The sequence below is a fragment of the Dendrobates tinctorius genome, unplaced genomic scaffold (genome assembly GCF_039654945.1).
Source record: "Dendrobates tinctorius isolate UK_male_01 unplaced genomic scaffold, ASM3965494v1 ptg000019l, whole genome shotgun sequence".
Taxonomy (NCBI): domain Eukaryota; kingdom Metazoa; phylum Chordata; class Amphibia; order Anura; family Dendrobatidae; genus Dendrobates; species Dendrobates tinctorius.
In genome coordinates, this window is record NW_027361687.1 from 81,082,874 (window position 1) to 81,097,658 (window position 14,785).

The 14,785-nt window shown below is 46.7% G+C and overlaps 1 long non-coding RNA gene across 1 annotated transcript in view; it reads right to left on the reverse strand.

The window, feature by feature from the left end:
- LOC141082736 (uncharacterized) overlaps nucleotides 1-14,037 on the reverse strand; it is a 35,214-nt gene extending 21,177 nt beyond the window's left edge. Inside the window, exon 1 of the long non-coding RNA XR_012230566.1 lies at nucleotides 13,792-14,037. This is a non-coding gene — a long non-coding RNA (uncharacterized lncRNA). The remainder of the gene's footprint in view (nucleotides 1-13,791) is intronic.
- Between the last annotated feature and the right edge of the window lie 748 nt (nucleotides 14,038-14,785).

Sequence of the window (14,785 nt, forward strand, 5' to 3'; positions counted from 1 at the left end):
GTGTAGTCTCCAAAACGGGGTAACTTGTGGGGGAGCTCCAATGCTTAGGCACACAGGAACTCTCCAAATGCGACATGGCAACCGCTAAATATTCCAGAATATTTTCCATTCAAAAAGTCAAATGGCGCTCCTTCCCTTCTGAGCCCTGCCGTGCGCCCAAACAATGGTTTATGACTACATATGAGGTATCGGTGTTCTCAGGAGAAATTGCCCAACAAATTAATTTTGCCTATGAGTAAATGAGAAAACTGAGTCTAAAAAAAGTACTTTTTTTCACAAAAAAATTCTCTTTTTACGGATCAATTTGTGAAGTACCTGGGGGTTCAAATTGATCCGTAAAAAGAGAAAATTTTTGTGAAAAAAAGAACTTTTTTTTAGCCTCAGTTTCCTCATTTACTCATGGGCAAAATGAATCCTAAAATTTGTTGGGCAATTTCTCCTGAGAACACCGATACCTCATATGTGGTCATAAACCATTGTTTGGGCGCACGGCAGGGCTCGGAAGGGAAGGCGCGCCATTTGACTTTTTGAATGGAAAATTTGGTCAAATCGTTAGCTGACACCCTGTCGCGTTTGGAGAGTCCCTGTGTGCCTAAACATTGGAGCTTCCCCACAAGTGATGCTATTTTGGAAACTAGACCCCCGAAGGAACTTATCTAGATGTCTGGTGAGCACTTTGAACCCCCAAGTGCTTCACAGAAGTTTATAACGCAGAGCAGTGAAAATAAAAAAAATCACTTTTTTTTCCGCAAAAATAATTTTTATATACACAATGCGTCCAAATATTACAATATGGCACTTCAAACTGAATATTTCAACAAACAAGGTGGCAACAAGCCAATGTATCAACCACAAAGAAGCAAACCATTTGAATAAATTTAAAAATTTCTTTTTTATTGAAAATTTTAATTTTTAAAAATGACCACATATATATGAATCCATAGAAAATTAACCCACAAGGGGGCAGCAGCAAAACTCAAAAAAAGAAGCAGTAGGGCGAAACGCGCGTCGGGGCGCAGGGTTCAGCAGTGGGACACTACGTATCGGCACCTTTTCAGGTAAAAACTTCATCTATGCCCTTTCTCTTATCTAGGACATTGTTTCTAATATAAACGCTGTGGCGCTATTGGGGACAGTATCAGTTACGTCCATACAAGTTTTACATGGATAATATTTTATAAGTAATTTGCTGGCAGAGCGCTTTATTAAGGAGTTGGATTTTTTCTGCCCTTGTAATTTTGTACTGCGCATTTATCTACTATTGTTTTTCTGAGCTATTTGGGCATTAATTTAATAGTGGAGTTCTGTTTAGCAGTAGGAGTTCTGTTTAGCAGTATCTTCTCACTTAAATACTGTTATGTAGTAAGGAACAAGATTGTTTCGGTCCCTATAAATATATTTGGACAAATTTATACAAACAATCTGCTTGAAAATGCTGCAGTTCAATATAAAGTATAAGCAATTTTGCTAGCTTGATTTTGCACAGTCATTTTTTGGCTTTTTGTTAAGTATTTGGGCGAGATTATTATTATTTTTTCAGGGCGCTGTTATAAAAATAATATGATGCTTATTTTGCACATAAATTAATTGAGATCATATCTGTGATTGAATATTGTTTTTGTGCTTTGCTGCTGCCCCCTTGTGGGTTAATTTTCTATGGATTCATATATATGTGGTCATTTTAAAAAATTAAAAAAATTGTGGGCTAAAAATTATTTTTATTTTCACAAGGATAGCAGGATAAATTGGACCCCAAAAGTTGTTGTCCAGTTTGTCCTGAGTACGCTGGTACCCCATATGTGGGGGGAACCACTGTTTGGGCACATGTAGGGGCTTGGAAGGGAAGTAGTGACGCTTTGAAATGCCGACTTGATGGAATGGTCTGCGGGCGTCATGTTACATTTGCAGAGCCCCTGATGTGCCTAAACAGTGGAACCCCCCACAAGTGACCCCATTTTGGAAACTAGACCTCCCAAGGAACTTATCTAGATGTGTGGTGAGCACTTTGAACCCCCAAGTGCTTCACAGAAGTTTATAACGAAAAGCCGTGAAAATTATTTATATATTTATTTTCCCAAGGGTAACAGGAGAAATTAGACCCCCAAAATTGCTGTGCAATTTTTCCTGAGTATGCTGATACCCCATATGTGGGGGTAAACCACTGTTTGGGCACACGTCGGAGCTCAGAATGGAGGGAGCACTGTTTGACTTTTAGAAAGCAAAATTGCCTGGAGTAAATGGTGGTGCCATGTCGCGTTTGGAGACCCCGTGATATGCCTAAACAGTGGAAATCCCTCAATCCTAACTCCAACCCTAACCCCAACACCCCCCTAACCCTAATCCCAAACCTAATCATAACCCTAGCCACAACCCTAACACCAACACACCCCTAACCCTAATCCCAACTCCAACTCTAATGACAAGCCTAACCCTAATTCCAACCATAACCCTATTTCTAACCCTATTTCTAAGCCTAACCCTAATTCCAACCCTAACCCTAATTCTAACACTAATGGAAAAATAAAAATATTTTCTTTATCATCCCCATAGGTAGGGACAAATAGAAAAAAAAGTAAATAAACTCCCACTTTATTTTATTATTTTGATCACTGTGAGAGTTTATCATAGTGATAAAAATAAATGAATGAATCTGCAGCTTTGCAAATTCCGGCAGGCGCACTTCGCATGTGCCCACCATTTTCCAAGATGGCGGCGCCCATGGTCTGGGACGGCGGGACACTGGGAGCCAGAGCGGGAATCGGAGGGTACTGAGGGGGAGGGGAGATGATTGGTCTGCGGGGGGAGCAGAGGGAAGGGGAGGGGGAGCAGATCGTGACGGCGACAGACGATCACTGCCGTCAGTCCTTGGCCCGGTGTGTGTGGGGGGTCAGATTAGTGTCTCCAGCCATATCCAATACTACTGCAGCATCGGCCATGGCTGGATTGTAATATTTCATCAAATTTCATTGATGAAATATTACTATCGCTCCGATTGCTCTGATTGGCTGTTAAAAGTGAAACAGCCAATCGTAGCCACATGGGGGCTAAGCCACCCCCCCTTGTGGTGAAGCACAAAGCCTTCTGTGTATGCGGGTCGGGTGACCTTTCTGTGACCCTGGTCACCCTACCCACAGGAGGGTGATTTATACCATGACGCCAACGTAGGCGTCATGGGACGTATTGGCACAGCTTTTCATGATGCCTACGTAGGCGTCATGGGTCTGGAAGGGGTTAATGAGGCAGTCAAGCAATATTAATAATGAGCACGCACAAAGCACTAAAGTGTAGAAGTCCAGCAATCGTAAAGGTGGGAATGCACTTAGCACTTAAACGTGGAAGTCCAGCTTTCGGGTTGTAAGTCCTGCACAAGTCCCACACAGAAGCCCACACAAACACAGACCTAGAGGAGAAGATGATGTCAGGATTCCTTACAGGCCACAGCAGTTCCAGGGATGAATAGCTCCAACTGGAAGTCCAGACAGTAGTTAAGCACAGACAGCATCAGAGAGACGCCATGAGTACTGTATTCAGCAGAACGAAGAGATGCAGAGCACCGAACAGCAGAACAGCAGGATCTCAGGAGCCAACAGCAACAAAATACTCAGGCAAAGAGGTGCACATGACCTGGACTTAAATAATCAGGACAGACTGGAAGTTCCATGGCAGGCCTATATACAAGACTTCATCTTGGATCTGGGCAAACAGGGACAAAGAAAAGTCCGGAATCCTTACAGATTGGCTGCTGCAGTGATGTGCGATGAATTCTAGATTTCAGTTTCTGGTCCAGTCATAAAGCAAGGAAAAAAGCAACCATTTTTTCATCCAAGTTCATATCAGTATAGTATCAATGGGAGAACAAATGGAGTAATGGATTTAAATGGTTATAAAAAAAATATCATCTTTTTAGTAAGTAACAATCAATATAAACAGTGTACCAAAAAAGCATTACAGCAAAAAACACAGGACACACAAAGGATGGAGGTAAGTAACGCAGTGTGGCAACCCTTCAAAAGGAAAGGGTTATGCCGGACATAGCAACCACTATAAAAATAGTCCCCCCCACTTGAGACTATTTTTATGGTGGTTGCTATGTCCGGCATACCCCTTTCCTTTTGAAGGGTTGCCACACTGCGCGGCTTGCATTTTTGTCTACTTCATGGGTATGGGTGTTTATGCATGGGTTACTTACCTCCACACCTTCATCCTTTGTGTGTCCTGTGTTTTTTGCTATAATGCTTTTTTGTACACTGTTTATATTGATTGCTATTTTATAAAAAATATATCATCATTTTATAACCATTTGAATCAGTTACTCCTCTTGTTCTCCTATTGATACTATGTATATGGAGTGGAATGTGTATTAATATGGTGGTACATTATTATATATGTCCGCCATGCCTTCCTACTAAGGTATTTGGCACTTTATCTGTTCCAAGTTCATATCAGTGTATAAAAATAAAAATAATCCTATTTTTATCCCAAAAAAAACTGTTGGTGTCTTATCTGTATTGACATCTGTATGCCATTTGTGACATCTCTGTATGGTATTCATTCTCATTAATTGACAGTGATTAAAATTCCCAACACCAATCACAGTTTCCTATGTTAAGAATTGCAATATATCAGAAAAATTCAGATGCGCTACAGATGATTCGTATGGTTTCTGATTTTTTTCTGCGCAACCATAGACTTGTTTTTTTTAAAAAAAATCTGAAATTAGTGTAATTGTGTTTCATTAACCCCTTAGCAACTGCCCCGATACGCCTTACAACAACGGCAGTTAAGGGGCCTTATTTCTGAGCGCCGCTTTTTAATGGCACTGGGAAATAAGTGTATATCTCCCCCCAGCATTGGAAAATGTCCAGGGTCTTGACTACTGGGGGTAGCTGAGACCCCGGAGAACATGATTTGGGTCAGTTTTTACCGTCCCCAGTCTCGTGATCACCGAATAACTGTGATCGCAAAAAAAGGTCTGCTTTTCCATTCATTTCTCTCCTCTGACATGATCTAACATGCCAGAGGAGAGAGAAATGGGGTCCCCCAAGTCCCCCTGGTACCTCTGCCCTCTGCGGCCCCTCTGGCTTCGTCCCCCAGCCCTTCGCACCATCTTCCTTGAACAAAATAGCGGGCGCAAGTGCTGTGCGCCTGCCAGTACCTAGCAACAATAGGAGATTTTCCTGTTGGTTCATTTTGATCACTGTGATAGATTTTATCACAGAGATAAAAAAAAAATTAAATCAAACCCTTCTTTGTCACCCCCTTATTTAGGTAAAAATAATAAAATAAAAAATATAGTTTTCCTTTCTTTACAGCTAGGGTTAGGGTTGAGGCTAGGGCTGGGGTTGGGGCTAGGGTTAAGGTTGGGGCTAGAGTTAGGGTTGGGGCACAGATTTTGTTTGGATTACGGTTGTGTTGGGGTTAGGGCTGTGCTGGGCTTATGGTTGTAGTGTTGGCGTTACGGTTGTGGTGTTTGGTTAGGGTGGGGTTTGTTTTTTCGTGACGTAGTGTACTTCATGTTATTGGTTAAAACCATTTCAGAATCAGTGGAATCCATTGAAGCGTTCCAGAGCTATAACCTCATAAAGTGACAGTGGTCAGAATTGTAAAAATCGGCTTGGTCATTAAGGTCAAATTTGTCTCAGCCACTAAGGGATTAAGGGGTTAAGGTACTGTCACACTAAGCGATATCGCTAGCAATATCACTATAACTTGTGACGTTATAGCGATATTGCTAGCGATATCGCTGTGTGTGATACTTACCTACAACCCGCTCCCCCGCTGGTTGTCGCTGATTGCACGAGAACATTCAGGACCGCTTCTCTTTGTCAGCTTCCTGCGGAGCTTCCTGTGGAGAGACGAGCGACGAGCGTGGAGCCGGGCGGGAGGACGCAGGATCGCCTGGTGTGACAGGTAAGTAGCGATCCCCGTCCCCAGCGATGTCACTGGTGAGATCTGCCTGTGTGGCAGCTCACTAGCGACCACTTAGAGATGTACCAGCGATATGACGCGGTCAGGATCGCTGGTACATCGCTAAGTGTGACAGTACCTTGAGTCAGGAGTGCCAGTACAAATCTAATAAAGTAGTGCTTGTCAAACATTTTTTTCTACATAAGAAGAAGGAGAGCATAGAATCCAAATCCATTTCAACCATATGTATATTTTTATTTATCAAAAAAGACACACATCAGAGATACAGGGTAATAAGAAAAACCAATAAAATGGGTAGTCACATAAGGCCCGATACTAGAAGAAACAAGCGGACAACCTGTGATGGGTGTGAATACCCAAAAGCAATTGCCACAGATAACAATGCAGTTACAGTAATGGTTGTGAAATGGCATTAAGGATAGTCATTACACCAGCCAAAAAGTACATAGTTACATAATATTGCCCAGGGGAAGCTTCATGCCAGCGACCTCTGCACAATAGATCTATTATATAGTACCCAGATTAAAAGTAACTGGCTAATTTATACCCAGTTCACTAACAATTGGCACTGTTACTTTTAATCTGGGTACTATATAATAGATCTATTGTGCAGAGGTCGCTGGCATGAAGCTTCCCCTGGGCAATATTATGTAACTATGTACTTTTTGGCTGGTGTAATGACTATCCTTAATGCCATTTCACAACCATTACTGTAACTGCATTGTTATCTGTGGCAATTGCTTTTGGGTATTCACACCCATCACAGGTTGTCCGCTTGTTTCTTCTAGTATCGGGCCTTATGTGACTACCCATTTTATTGGTTTTTCTTATTACCCTGTATCTCTGATGTGTGTCTTTTTTGATAAATAAAAATATACATATGGTTGAAATGGATTTGGATTCTATGCTCTCCTTCTTCTTATTTAATTGAGAATCGTCTCCATATTAATAGACTTGATGAGGCATTATTTATGTACTTTACTAATAATGGAATAAGGATGTTTCTTTGGAGTATTCTTTATATATTTTTTTCTACATGCAGAATCTTCCTTTATTGGAGACCATTCAATTTCTCTGATAACACAGCTAAGATGACTTCACACCGAGCAATTGCATGAGGGTGTGTGCACACACTGCGGATTGGTCTGCGGATTTTTCTGCGCGGATTTTGCAAAATCCGCAGGTAAATCAGCAGGTCAGAAGACCTGCGGTTTATCTGTGGATTAGCCTGCGGTTTTGCCCTGCGGTTTATCATCTCTACAGTGGAGGAGACGGCAAACCGCAGCGGAATCCGCAGAAAAGAATGACATTTTCCATAGGATATAATGGTACTGTACAACGCAGCTAATTCTGCTGCGGATCCGCAGGCCCAAAACCGCTGCGGATCCACAGCAGAATCTGCAGCATGTGCACACCCTTAAGGGCCTGTCACACTAAGAGATATCGCTAGCAATATCGCTATAACTAGTGACTAGAGTTGAGCGAAACGGGTCGCAAAAATTCAAAAGTCGCCGACTTTTGGCAAAGTCGGGTTTCATGAAACGAAACCCGACCCTAGGATGAGGTCGGCCACGAGGTCGGCGACTTACGCGCCAAAGTCGCGTTTCAAAAGTTTGTTTTGAGCTCTTTTTCAGCCAATCAGGATCCACGGACACTGTGGGCAACGTGATGACCTAGGCACGGGTCACCACCATCTTTCAGAAGGGCATGCAAGTGATTGGCTTGCTTTGGTGGGCGTCACAGGGGGTATAAAAGGGCGTGCACGCCGACCGCCATCTTACTTCTGCCGATCTTAGTATAGGGAGAGGTTGCTGCTGATTCTGTAGGGAGAGCGTTAGGCAGGGAAGAAGACAAAAAAACTGCTTCTGCTGCTAGCGATTTGGCCTGCACAACACCCAAGTCACTGTGTGCAGTGCAAGGGGAGGCTATATTGTGGTGTATCAGTGGTGTTGGTTGTTGGGCTGCCTTTTAAGGCTTCCTGACACGCTGGCATTGCTGTTTACCCACTGCTCCGCAAACTGCTTTTTTAAAAGCAATCCAATCTCCCTTATCCTCTAGTCACTTTTGTCACAGCTGTGCCATCGAGCCTGTCACATAGCGCTCAGATATCAGTGGGCCTCACACAATCCACAAGTGTCCAGTGTCCAAAAGTGTGCGCAGAGATTCAAAATCTCCATTATCCTCTCGTCACTTTGGTCACAGGCAGCTGTGCCATCGAGCGTGTCACATAGCGCTCAGATATCAGTGGGCCTCACACAATCCACAAGTGTCCAGTGTCCAAAAGTGTGCGCAGAGATTCAAAATCTCCATTATCCTCTCGTCACTTTGGTCACAGGCAGCTGTGCCATCGAGCGTGTCACATAGCGCTCAGATATCAGTGGGCCTCACACAATCCACAAGTGTCCAGTGTCCAAAAGTGTGCGCAGAGATTCAAAATCTCCATTATCCTCTCGTCACTTTGGTCACAGGCAGCTGTGCCATCGAGCGTGTCACATAGCGCTCAGATATCAGTGGGCCTCACACAATCCACAAGTGTCCAGTGTCCAAAAGTGTGCGCAGAGATTCAAAATCTCCATTATCCTCTCGTCACTTTTGTCACAGGCAGCTGTGCCATCGAGCCTGTCACATAGCGCTCAGATATCAGTGGGCCTCACACAATCCACAAGTGTCCAGTGTCCAAAAGTGTGCGCAGAGATTCAAAATCTCCATTATCCTCTCGTCACTTTGGTCACAGGCAGCTGTGCCATCGAGCGTGTCACATAGCGCTCAGATATCAGTGGGCCTCACACAATCCAAAAGTGTCCACTGTCCACAAGTGTGTGCAGAAATTCTAAATCTCCCCTGTCCTATAGACACCTTGTACCTTGTTTTACATTACTATATAGTTTGTTGGATTTTGTCTACATTTCTACCAAAAATGAGGAAGGCTGGTGGAAGAGGCCGTGGAATTGGGCGGGGGTTGGCAGCTGGTAATGACGGTGTTGGTGGTGGATCTGATGGTAGTGGCAAGAGCAAAATAGGACCGAATGCAGGAGGTGCTGACCCTGCGTCATCGTCTGGCTACATAAGGCCTCGAACGCTTAGTTTTCTAGGAGTTGGCAAACCGCTTTTAAAGGCAGAGCATAAGGAAAAAGTTTTGTCTTACATTGCTGACTCAGCCTCCAGCTCTATCGCCTCCTCTTCTTCAGTTGTAAAAAGTAAAAGCACTGAGTCGTCATTGGAGGCTCATGTTCATGAACCACACCTTTCCTTGTGTCCTTCACCCCAACCAAGATTGAAGGATGACACAGGCCATACTACTGATTACTCCATGGAGCTGTTTTCACATACCATGCCTGGATTATCAAGTGAAATGGTGAATTACCCAGGCCAAGATGAATCTGACATGGAGTGCACTGATGCACAGCCGCTGATGGATGATTCTGCTGGTACATTCACTCAGAGCACTACATTGTCCTCGCAGTGTACAGAGCCAGATTTTGACCCTGATGAGACTCAGGTGCCCCTTCACGCACACTATACCACCATACACGGTGACACAGAGAAAGGTGCACATGACATAGAAGAGGAGGTGATGGATGACCCAATTGTTGACCCAGATTGGCATCCATTGGGGGAAGAGGGTGCTGCTTCCAATAGCTCAGATGAGGAGCATCCACAGCAGACATCGACATCGCAACAGCTGTTATCTGGCAGGCCCGGAGCACTCCAAAGACAGGTTCCAAACATCAAAAGAGTTGCTGGACAGCTTGTCCAGAGGGTCAAAAGATCACAGCGTGCTAGGCCGCAAAATGTCTGCCAAAGTAGGAAGAGTGCAGTGTGGCACTTTTTTGAACAAAATCCTCATGATCAGGCCAAGGTTATCTGTAAGAAGTGCGCAAAGACCTTTAGCCGAGGGAAAAATCTGAAAAATTTGAATACCAGTTGCATGCTTAGACATTTAACCAGCATGCACTTGCAAGCGTGGACACAACACCAAACCTCAAGTGCCACATGTGCAACTGATCACAACGAAGGTAGTCAGCAACGCTACATTGTTTCCCCCACTGTAAGCCCACCGGTTAGCACAGCAGCAAATGTTGAGGTGTCGTTGCAAGACCACAGCAGTCAGGGAATCCCACTGTTATATCAACGAAAGACTGATTCTAGGCCATCAGAAAGAACACCAACTCCATCACCATCATTAACCCTCTCTCAGTCCGCCCTGTCTACCGCTACTTCCACCATATGCAGCTCTCAAGTCCAGCTCACCCTCCCAGACACTATGAGTAGGTCAAGAAAGTACTCAGTCTCTCATCCGCGTACACTGGGTTTGAACGCCCACATTGCCAAACTAATCTCGTTTGAGATGATGCCCTTTCGGTTGGTGGAAAGCACAGCTTTCCGCGAACTCATGGCCTATGCAGTACCACGCTATGACCTACCCAGTCACCACTTCTTCTCTCGCAAAGCCATCCCAGCCCTCCACCATCATGTGAAAGACCGCATTGTCCATGCACTCAAGCAGTCAGTGAGCGGAAAGGTGCACCTCACAACTGATGCATGGTCCAGTCGGCATGGCCAGGGCCGTTACGTGTCCATCACTGCGCACTGGGTTAATGTGGTGGATGCAGGGTCCACAGGGGACAGCGGTGGTGGGACAGTGCTGCCTAGCCCACGGTATAGGAAACACTTGGCTGTAGGCGTTCGACCCTCCTCCTCCTCCAGAAGCGAAAGCTCGTCCACAGAGCGCAGTCGTACGAGCACTCCATCTGCAGCTGCCACTGTTGCACACGATGTGTCCCCCTATCGAGCAGCTAGTGGAAAGCGTCAGCAGGCTGTGTTGCAGATGATGTGTTTGGGCGACAGACACACCGCCGAGGTGCTGGCCGAGTACTTGAAGCGACAAACTGAGTCATGGCTGGGCAGTGTACATCTTGAGGCAGGCAAGGTAGTTAGTGATAACGGCCGTAATTTTGTGGCAGCCATAGCCCTTTCAAAACTCAGCCACATACCTTGCTTGGCTCACACCTTGAACCTGGTGGTGCAGTGCTTCCTCAAAAATTATCCGGAGTTAACAGCCCTGCTCCAGAAGGTGCGAAGACTGTGCGCGCACATCCGCCGGTCGCCTGTACACTCCGTTCGTATGCAGAAGCTGCAGCGATTGCTCCACCTTCCCAACCACCGCCTCATTATCGACATTGCAACAAGGTGGAACTCCACCCTGCACATGGTGGAGTGGCTGTGCGAGCAGAGGCAGGCCATAATGCATTTGTGGGAGGATACACGGCCAGGCACTTTGAGAGCAGACATGGAGTTGACAGGCGTGCAGTGGTCGAAGCTGAAAGACCTTTGTAAAGTCCTTCAGTGTTTTGAGGAATGCACACGGCTGGTAAGCGCAGACGACGCCATCCTAAGCATGAGCATCCCACTTATGCGTCTGCTCATGCAAACTTTGACGCACCTTAAGGAGCAGGCGTCTGCAGCCAATGTTGATGAGGAGGAAGAGGAGGAGGGAATCCTTGATGACATTCAGCCATTGTCTGCTCAGGGACCTCTCCTGGACGAGGTGGAGGAAGAAGAGGAGGAGGAGGAGGATGATGGGGATGATTACTTAGGGGAGGAGGATGCATCTCGTGGGGCAAGTGAAAATGTTGGCGTGGCAAGGTCTGGTACAGGGTTTGTGCGTGACTGGAGGGATGTGGATTTGCCAGAAAGTGCTCCTCCACCCAGCACTCGCAGTGCATCATTGACACCGGGAACATTGGCCCACATGTCAGATTATGCCTTGCGGATCCTAAAAAGGGACCCCCGCATTGCCAAAATGATGAACGATGACGACTACTGGTTGGCCAGCATCCTGGATCCACGCTATAAAGGCAAATTACAAAACATCATGCCACAGGAGAACCTTGACCTAATATTGGCTAATAAACAAGCAACTCTGGTAAATCGGTTGCTTGAGGCATTCCCAGCACACAGCAGCGGTGATGGTTCTCACACGAGCCGTACGGGCCGGGGGCAGCTTGGCAGAGGTGTTCGTGGTGCACACAGCAGAAGTGGCGTTGGAGACAGGGGTTTCATGACAATGTTGTGGACTGATTTTTCAAATACCGCTCACACAACTGGTAATACTGCATCGATGGAAAGTGACAGGAGACAGCAGTTGTCAACTATGGTTACAAACTACTTTTCCTCCCATATCGATGTTCTCCCACACAGGTCATTCCCCTTTGACTATTGGGCCGCTAACCTGGACACCTGGCCTGAATTGGCTCAATATGCCTTACAGGAGCTCGCTTGCACAGCTGCAAGTGTGCTATTGGAAAGAGTCTTCAGTGCAGCTGGATCAATCCTGACAGAAAAAAGGACCCGTCTGTCAACCCAAAATGTGGATGATCTTACCTTCATTAAAATGAACCACGCATGGGTTTCCAAGGATTTTGTCCCACCTTCCCCTGATGACACATAGGGTGACAGAAAAATGGCTTGCTTTGGTCCACCTCTTCCTGGTACTTCACCTATTTCGCCTTTTGCATCAGCTGAATGTCCAACATCAACATATGCCACTTTCTAAAACTCCCTAACTGTGCTGCCTCCCCCCCCATGGCCGGGGTCACCACCTACCGCACGACACCGTGCGAGTGCCGTTGCCCTGGACAGGTGGGTAGGCCGACTCTTGGGCGCGGGCACTGGCACAGGGTCCCTCATAGTGCAATCAAGTGTCTCTGACGGTGGTGGTGCACACCCGCCGTCAGACACACCGCTGTACTATGAGGGGCCCAGTGCCAGTACCGACGCCCACGAGTGGGCCCCCTTTGCTTGGGCAGGGCCCCAGCATTTGCAATCTTTACCTCTCCCTGCTCCTCCGCTGTGTAATCTGGGCCGTCAAATCCATACTGTGCCTGACACCGTCTGAGCCTGCCTCCTGAGACATATATTTTGAATGTGTACGCTATCCATACATGTTATCCGGGGATACGGTACCCTTTCTAACCTTTGTGCAATCACGTGCAATCCATACTGGGCCTAACACCGTCTGAGCCTGCCTCCTGAGACATATATTTTGAATGTGTACGCTATCCATACATGTTATCCAGGGATACGGTACCCTTTCTAACCTTTGTGCAATCACGTGCAATCCATACTAGGCGTGAGAACAGCTGGCGAGCTGTTAAGCAAGCTACAGCACCTGTCCAGACAAGTACAGGGATTCCCTAGCGAGGAGACTTATTTGATTGTTTTCAATGTTGGGACAGCAATTTTTGGGGAGCACTATACTCTGGAGAATGATAGATGGGGCCCACCATACACTGGAACATTCCAAAGGTGGACATCAGACACTGGAGCAGCATTTACAGGGCCCATTATACACTAGAGCATTAGAAATGGGGCCCATTATGTTTGGAGCATTATTTGGGCCCATAAGACAGTGGAGCTTCATCCATGGGGACCAACATATACTGTAGCATTATGTGGAGCTCATCATATACTGTTTCAAACATTATATGGGACCAATGATTCTGTATGGAGAAATAGATGGGCCTCGTCATGAGATGTAAAAAGTGAGGTATTTTTCATTGTACTATACCGCTATTTCTCTGCCGTATCGGAGCATGATGAGTTGTGGTATGTGTTAAAGGGGCGCTCTTTCGCCCAGGGCACATGAAAACCTGGAGCCAGCCCTCCCCCCCCACAGTTTGTAGCCAAATAACCCCCATTTTTCAGTGCGTAACTTGTATTATGAAGTTAATTAAGGTTGACAAGCTTAAGTAAGAAGAATTGATGCTTTTGGCATTCAAATGGGCACTGTAGGTGTGTTTCCTGTCCTCCTCTCACTGCCGACTTTTATTCCCCATTGACTTACTGTCACGCCGTGCTCACCTGGGGGCGGGACCTCAGTCCCGACGTCATCTCTTCCGGAGCTGCGGTCACTCCGGGGGTCCCGTAGGGTGCGCACGCGCAGCTCTCGTTCCCGGGCCTCCTCCTACATGTCACGTTTGCGCTTGCGCGCTCCTGTCAGTGCTGTATAGGGCTCGGTCCTCTCTATGGTAATGGAGGACCTGACCCGGAACCTGTAGTGGTCATGTGCTTTCTGGCTAGGTCCTGACCCGGAACCAGTAGTAGTCATGTGCTATATCAGACGACCTCCCCCTAGGGGAGGTGCCTGATTATTGTTGTGCTTCCTGGCTTGGTCTGCCGTGTCCCTGCCTGGCTGTGCGCTGTACTCAGGTCCTCTGCCTTGCACTCTGTTGTGCCTCTTGGCACACGCTCTGAATCTGCACTCTGCTTTGTACTTGGTTGTGCCTCCTGGCACACGCTCTGACCCTGTGTTCTGACTCATACTCGGTTGTGCCTCCTGGCACATGCTCTGACACTGTACTCTGTCTCATACTCGGTCGTGCCTCCTGGCACACACTCTGATTCCGTGCTCTGTCTTATACTCAGTTGTGCCTCCGGGCACACACTCTGATCCTGTACTCAGTCTCTTACTCTGTTACACCTCCTGGCACACCTGCTGCCTGACTCAGTGCTCTGACGTGCTCCTTGCACGTTTCCTGCTTCACTCACACCCGGACGAACGAAGTCTCTGTATACCACGTGTTCCCGTGTCCACACTTTACACGTTCCTGCAGACACTCTCACCCACTCGTGTCTCCTGTGAGCCGGCCGCCTGGTGCCAGCAGTCGTGGTGCCTCACCCCCTGGGGCTTGCCCCTGACACTCCCTGTATAGGGGGTGGTCTTCACTAGGTCAGCTCGCCCTGGGAGGGTTGGTGTCACGACCCAGAGGGTCCACTCCAGGAGTCGTCACAGTATAATCAGGCCATGGACCCCGCTGGTGCCACCACCTCCATCCAAAAAGAACTGGTGTTCCTA